Here is an 8,495-nt window from a genome sequence, read left to right on the forward strand (position 1 = left end):
GGAAATTCAGATATTTTCTAGCTAAATGAGCTGGATAGAGGATCCTTGTCATCTAATTTTTTTTTTATTTGTAACAAATGACTCGCTAATCAAAAAACTGATTTAATTAATAATCATCCAATATTTCTAATTAAAATTATTTAAGTTGGTCCTAACGTCAAAATTAAACATTAAAATGCTTCTTTCCTGAAATGAAAACTATTTAATCAAACCCAGCAGCATTAACTCCCGATTTGTAGTGAGAAAACAAATGTCAACACCGTCACAAAATCTAGAAAACGTCTTAAAAATTCCATATTTTCAACAGCCTTGTAAACATCCTAGCAGTTTTTTTTTTTTTTTGTAATCGAGAAAGAGCAGCTGAAATGAATCACCAAAAACCCAAAGTCAATGACATTCACGCCTATGATGAGTGGATTTAACCTCCTGACCAGAACCGTTTTTGTTTCTCGGCCGGCTCGCCGTCTACCTCCGTTTGAAGAGCTCTGACTACCAGTGAGCAGAGAGATGAAGACCCCCCGAGGTTTTCTTGGATTTTTTGTCCTTGTGTTGGTTACAATTCATCTAAATCCGGCATTATCTGCTGTCTCCGTTAATTTGAGTTTCTCCCTCAGCTGCTGAAAGGAAACACAGTCCTGTTGATAAAGCCTATCTGCCCCAGACAGCTCTGTTGACTCACTGAAGCCCCAGCTCTTGACAGCTGCGGTTCAATTAATCATGTGTGTTTTTTGGATTGCATTGTGCCGTCACATCTATTCATCAAAATGTCAACTTCTTGAAAATCTTTGCCCCTGCTAAGAAGTTAAGAGCCGCAGGAAAGCCCGATGCAAATGAACGCCTGATTTGATAAACGGAGAAGAAAAAGCATAAAGTCGGTTTTGTAGAAACTTAAGTCCATGACATAAATCAAAGCTCTCTCATGGCTTTCATTTCTCCTCTCTGCTTTGGTGAGATTGATTTTTTTTTTCACCCACAGAGTCTTGAGTTGTGTTTGAGAAACAAACAGAATAGCTTTTGTATGAAGAGTCGTCGTCTCCCTCATGCTTTGGTTTGTTTCTCACTGAGCTGCGTCGCTCAGATCCACAATGATACAAAAAAAACAAAACAACAACCTTGATTTGGAGGGTGTAAACAGACTTGTCTTGTTTTTACTGTGTTTTTGTTGAGAAATTTCACTTTTAAAGTCCTGAGATGTTGCCATAGTTTTTACAGGTGTTTTTTTGTTTTGTTTTGTTTTTTTTACACCTCCACGCTGGCAGAAAGACAGTCGTCCTTCCATCAAGGACTGCTGGGCTGTTCCTGGCAGGGCATTGTGTTCCTCTTCAATCCGGCTGAGAAAATATGAAAAACATGTCCATGACAGCTGAATGGTTTCAATTAAACCAGCTTCCAGTTAAAACCATGTTCTGTCAATGCAGCTGAATAAAATACGCTTTAAATGACAGAATTATTAGTTTGCTGCGAGCATCCAATTATGCAGCGTGCAGCGTTCAGCGGGGTTGATCCCTCAGGAACCTCTGATTTCCATCTACTTCTTGCTCTCATCATAAAGCCGTTTGTCCAGTGACAGCCTTTTTTTTTTCTTTTCTTTTAAATTGGCTTTTCGGGCCAGAACGACGGCTTCACAGCAACAGAAGATTAAAAACTGTTGGGAAGCATCTTCTGGCTGCAGATTGGTGGTACTTGTGAGTGACAATAACAGCCAGCAGGGATGACAAAATAAGCCCACAATGCCCAAGCTCGTGCTAATGAGTAAATGTGTCACACTTATGTCAAAAAAAAAAACAAAAACGTGCAGGAGTGGAGATCTGCTGCTGGGGGTCAGACTCTGTGTCAGCAGAAGAGTTCAAGATGGTGGGATGAGAAGAATGGATGGATTAGGGCCAGAGACGGCTATAAAAATCAGAAATAAAATGGTGTTTCTTTAAAAATGACAATGGAGTCCCTGTAGTAGATATTTAAAATGTTATTTTTTTTTCAAGAGGTCGGGTGATATTTGCAGCTCTAAAGTTTTAGTCAGGCAAATTTGGGGTCAAAAAAATTGTTCTTTGGATTATAAATACAGGAAGTCAGGTCTGCTCTGTCATAGTGAGGCCAAAAATATTTTTTCTTCACTTACCAGTTTGTCTAAATTTCTTATCGTGAGTAGATATTAAGTCATACATCTGTTCATACCAAACAAAATAATAATTACAGGTATTTTCAGTTTCTTCATTTGTCATTCATCTTCAATCCATCAATTCAATTTAGTTTACTTATATAGCACCAATTCACAACTAATGTCGTCACAATGGCATTTCAGTTTAAACATCCATTCCAACTGATCCTAGTTATCAAACAGAACAGTATTGTTAATTAATTATTCAAGGTAGCTTAAAAGGTTTCTAAATAAGGAAACCCAGCATAAGGAATGGCTCCTAAGTGGGTTATTGGAAATTAAAATCCCAAATTAGATATTTTTAAAAAAAATCTTTCCAATAAGTCTTAATTTTTGTGCAGGACCAAAAAATGTAGACGTGATTTCCCACCTGCAACCCCTCCAACATCGAGACGTATTTAAGCTCCTATAATACTGATGTTTTACACGCAACACATTTTTCCGACTTAACTATCACCAACTATTTAGAGAATCATCTTCAAATTTCATCAAACAACTGAGGTTCAGTTTGCAATATTCATGTCGGTCTTGTTGTGAGTCGTCGGTGCTCCCACAGCAACACATGTTCTCATGCATAATTCTGCCAGCTCCCAAAGACCCTCCCTGCGTCTGCATGTCCCATCAGGCTTGAAGAGGAAAAACAAAACACTTCCCACCTGCAGCTACTGTAACGTGTATAAATCTGTCTTGTTACAGCGAGATTTTACCCGTGACGCTCAGATTATTCACCATGGGGAGCTTTAGAGCACACAAACAACAGGACAGATGTGTGTTATTGTTTGAGGCTCTGATGGGGAGCTTAATGGCACCATCAGTCTCATCTCAGCTGGGATTTAGACTTCTCTGACAGAAATCCTGTGTTTCAAAACAGGGAAATGGGATTTTGAAGAAGTAGTGTTCACCGGGTTGGAGAGGTCTGATAAAAGATGCTCTCCGGGTGCATTAAGGGGAAGATGTAGGGTCCAGTGCTTTTGGAGAGGGCTTATGTCTGCTGCATCAATTTTCTTTTCATCAAATCCATCACTTGAAAACCTCCCAACCAAATGCAATGGCAAATGGCCCCAGCCCTCAACTGTGTCCGTTTGACACGATGACATTTCTTCTCCGCAGCGTCTCGCCACCCTGAGTGTCCTCCCCTAGCGGAGCCATCAATCAGTTTGTTCATACCGTACATAGATTAGCATTATGCCCACACTCCATGTCAACACACCACAGAAATGCCGCTTTTGCCGTTTTACAGCCACCATTAATATTTTTTTTGTTCATAATTGTTGCAAGTAAATTTTTTTTAAAATGGGCCATTACACGTTAACTAATATTATTACATGCAAATAAAGATCATTACAATGACATATTAAGAATCTTTGTAGATAGGAACAAATGAGTATAATTCTGAAATGCGTAGAATAATCATTACATGATTTGAAGTTCACAGGATATATAAGAAAATAATTCTTTGCTGTTTAGGAACTGCGAAATTTATAACTATAATTTTTATTGTATTAGTTCTCATGATGGCTATAACTTGTCCTAGTGGTGACTGACGAGCGTAACATTTAGATGAAATTGCCACTGTAGTGTGCCACCCTTCTACAGTCTGTGCCCCCCGAAGAAAAAAAACAATCTAGACACGGCCCTGCAGCCGTTTCCAGGAGTCTCATCATCAGGCAGACGAGCTAATTCACGATCCTCCACAGACTGGATGACTGTCAGTAACGGCCGGGCTAATTATCTCTCACAAACAGTATCGCAGTAAATCTGCAAAGTTCCTGCGGCAGGGGTCAAGTGGGCTTATGAAACTCGCTCAGCGGTTCCTTCACTTCCTCAAAGTGTGTAATTACGTCCACCATCCAATAGCCGACCTTTCACCCAAACGTGTCGTGGAGACGATCCAAAGCTGTGTTCTGCAAATGTTTGCAGATAGTGGCAGCCCTTTTACCTCACTCTCCAGCGTAATGGCGCTGCTGTGGAAATGAGACTGGGAGCTGTGGGAGGGATTTCAAACTGTTTGCCCCAGTAGGACAGAGCCAGCCGTGTGTCTAATAATATCGCCTTGAATCCTGTGAATCAGAACCAGTTAGAAATGGTGGGTCTTTTGGATGCTGGCTGTCATGAATAAATGATTTCCTCTTTGAATGTTTGGTGCACACAGAGGAAGAGCTGACTAACAGGAATGTGTAGCACTCCATGAGGAAAATCTGGAGTTGTTTGAATGAGTATGCAGATGCACGGTGCTCCATAATTCCCTTTTTTCCTTTCTGGGAAGGCTGAGCTCTGTCGTCGTTTCATTACTCTCTGACAGAAGCACAATTTCCCTCTAAATGCACCGTGTGTTTAATTCCTACTTGACTGGGAGTTTTCTAGTTTGCTTCCAAGGACTCAGATTCTCCTTAAATCCTTTAAAAGTGGCCTTGATTAAACAGAATAGGTTTAACTGACAAAGACTTTGTTTATTAAGAGTTTTGCATCTGCAGTCACTGGATAGTGGTTCCCTTTGATTCTTGAAGGTCACTCAGATTGATTTTTCATACTTTGTCATGCTTTTTTTGTTTCTAATCTCTCCAGTCCTCATCCTAGTCTACAACAACATCAGAGGTGGGTACGAGCTACTTTTACTTGAGTAAAGTTTTAGGGAAAAAAAGCATTTTTAGGAGTAGTTTTTATACAAAGTACTTTTTACTCTTACTTGAGTAACATTTCTGTATATTCTGAAGAAAGCGCAAACATATTTTATAATCAACACTTCACTTTTTTTAGTTAAAAAGAAGTTTTTGCATTATGTTTTTGTCTACCGAGTCTGTTGTCACTTTCGAGGTCAAGTGAATATTCAGTAAACGCCACATATTGTCACGTTTAAACAAATTTTACATGATTTTTTTTTTTTCTATTTCATTCACTCAATAATAAATATGAATAGTCAACTAAAAGAATGAAAAGGAGCAGAAAGAAGTATAAATTCCTAATACCTGCCCTCTTTCACTTAAATTAAGTATTCAGCTCAGATTGCTGCAGACATATTTAAAAAACACAAAAATACACAAAACATCCGCTTGTTCAATGCCATATTGCTTCATCACAATGATTTACAACTTTCTTTTAAACGCAGACAGATTCAGATTGTTTTTTTTCTCTCTCTCAGTGAAGATTGTTCCACAAAATGACACCTTTAATTGAAATCCATCTTTCCATTGTCGCTCTTCTGAATCTACACTTTTGGAAAATCTCAGCTCCTTTTAAGTTGTATTTGTTTTCTCTTTTTACAAATCTGTCCTGAAGAGTGTTAAAAAAAATTAGGAGATTTAGAAAAGTGGTTCTTCGGCTTAAAATTTTGAAATTATGTTGTTTATACATTTCTTCATTTTAGTCTTGAAATATAATTTCCACATAAAAATGTAAAAATTTTAAATCACTTATTACTCAGTACTTGATTAGCCTTTTCATCAAATATTTTTTTAAACTGCTGAGTAATTCATTGAATGGCTACTTTTTACTCTTACTTGAGTAAAAACATGTTGAAGTAGTGCTACTTTTACTAGATTACAATTTTTGCATTATCTACCCACCTCTGGACAACATGTCCATAAGGTAAAGTGGACAAGATTAAGACAAAGGAAGAATATTCAGGTTCAAAACAAAAACACGTAGAACACATGAGCAGTATCTGATAAGCAGCGTCTTTAAGACATAAAAAAAAAAGATCAGACAAAGCAGAAACAGGACCAGAGATGTTCTCTCTACCGTATGCCAAGTCTTCATCTAACAGCTCTGAGAATCAGCTTGTTTGTGCAAAAATTCAATTTTCTCTCTGTCAGACTGTTATCTTTGGTATATATTTTTTTAGAGATTGAGCTGAAGAAATGGGAACATATTGTTGCTTTGAGACAGACTGTTGGTACCAGAGGGGCCCCAATTTCCAATTTATTTATTCACTAGTTCTTTGCCAAGTTGTTAGTTATGTGTAGCCACAGACACAAGTTCATTTTTGAGCTTATAGGGACATTATTTTCCCTCCTGAATGATACAGTGCCTCGCATGAGGATTCAGTTCCCTTTGTCCTTATTTATATGCTGTATAACAACAATGGTGGTGCAGTTGGTAGCACTGTTGACTTGCAGCCATGCTCCAAACATAAGCGGAGATAAACAATGGATTAATGGATGTTACACTGCAAAAACAAAATCTTAGCAAGTAATTTTGGTCTAGTTTCCTCTAGTAAGATGAAACTAACTTACAAGTAACTTTTCAGCAAGCTATAGAACTTGTTTTAAGTCAATAACTCCTTAATATTTATGAAAAAGTATTAATTCCACTGACAGATTGTTTCACTTATATCAAGAAATTTTTCCAGACTCCAGAAATAAACTTATTGCTAAAAAATAAGCGCTTGAGCCGTTTTTAGAAGCAGGAGAGTCCCAACTAGAAGTACAAAAAAAATTGATTTTGCATAACAGAGCAGCACTGTAAAAGGGAGCTTACACCAGTTTACACACTTTCAGATTTTTTACCAAACACTCCTCTCTTCGTCAGAATTAAACCCTACTTTGTGTTGCTCTGCCACAGAAAACGTGAAAGGCTTGCGACAAAATGTAGAAAAGCTCAAAGGATTTGAAGGTAGAGAACGGTGAATTAACAAAAACACATTCATCTGAAAGTCGTCAGGTACCGCCGGACCAGAAAAATGAAGCAAAATATCAAAGAAACCCTATAAAAGAGCTTCAGAGAGCATGGAGGGAACTACGAAGAGGACTTCAAAAGACTGCAACAAAGTCTAGCAGCTCAAAAAGAAAATGAGGGACCTCCTGCTAGTAGGCGTTATTAATCAAAATCACGTAACTGCATTTCCTTCGAGCAGATTAAGGAAAATTTGTTTTAATCATTGGTTGATGTGAAGCCTCCTGTGTCAGGCGGATCTTTTCAGAACAAAGGAGAGTCGTTTAGAAAATGAGGCTAAAGATATGAAATGGTGAAATGCTGCAAATATGTTAAGCTGATGTTTTCAGTTTACATGAAAATGATCTTATTTGATAGTAAACAGTTAATATTAAAACAAAGAACTGCATGAAAGGATGGGAAAATAACATGTTAAGATGGTAAAAATAAATAAATAAAATTTGATACAGCTGAAACCAGAAGTTCACATACAGCAAATAAAAAGAGATTTTTTTTTTCTCAATTTCAGAAATTAAATCAGACCAAACCTTCCCTGATTTAGGTCAGTCAGAATTACCAAAATTATTTATATTTTCTACATGCCAGAAAACTAAGCAGGAACATATTTTCCAGATAATACGTTGCAGAAAAAGTTGCAGTTAAGTTTTCTGCAACTTTCTTTGAATTTAGAAGTTCAAAACTGATCGGTATTAAAGATAACTGTCTTTTAAGTTGTACGACTTGAGTCAAACTTTTTTGGGTTTAATAGTTTACAGAAGTTCTGGTCCATTCCTTCTGACAGAATTGGTGGAACCGAGACAGATTTGTAGGCTGCCTCGTCTATATACGTACCTCTTCAGATCTACCCAGACGTTTTCCCAAGATTTTGACAGCCGTGTCAAAACATCAATTTTGTCTTTATGCTACTTTATAGCCACTTTGTCTGAATGTTTAGGGTTATTGCCCATTTGAAGACCAAAGCTTTAACTTTCTGGCTGATGTCTTTAGATGTTGCGTCAATATTTTTGAAGTGCACCAGTTTCTTCTGCAGAAAAGCAGATGCTGCCACCTCCGTACTTCAAAGTTAAGTTAAGAGAACACAATGCACAAAAAACGTTGCTACTAGATTTTCTGGCATTTAGCAAATAAAAATATTTTTTGTAATTCTAACTAATCTGAAACTAAAGAATCTGATTTTAACTGTATATTAGGGGATGTGGTACAGGTAAAGATGGACAATTCAACTTTAAGGAAAGACAAAAACATCAAAAAGCTCTGCTGATTGCCTCACAGCACATCTAGCAGTTTCTTTAAAATTGTGCACCCATTTCATGCCTCAACGAAGAAAAATTACATATATAGAGAACATATAATAGAGCGTCTGCAAAACCCATTAAAGAAAACAGGACTCAAATTTGTACCACCAACAAACCCTTTTATTCAATCTGCAGCATGAAGATGAGTTTGGGGAAGAAGTGAGACTCAAGATGAAAAGGATTTTCTAAACACAATTAAACGCAGCATGCTCCCCTCTATTTTCTACAGGCAGTTCCTTCCTCATGCTAAACTGATGATTGCACTTTCTCTGGGAAATATTAATAGAGTGAAAATTAGACAATGTGCTCTCTCTCTCTCTCGCTCTCTTGAAAAACTACATATGCTTGAGGACAGGCAATTTAACTGGTCT

This window comes from Poecilia reticulata, linkage group LG15 (genome assembly GCF_000633615.1).
Source record: "Poecilia reticulata strain Guanapo linkage group LG15, Guppy_female_1.0+MT, whole genome shotgun sequence".
In the NCBI taxonomy this organism is placed as follows: domain Eukaryota; kingdom Metazoa; phylum Chordata; class Actinopteri; order Cyprinodontiformes; family Poeciliidae; genus Poecilia; species Poecilia reticulata.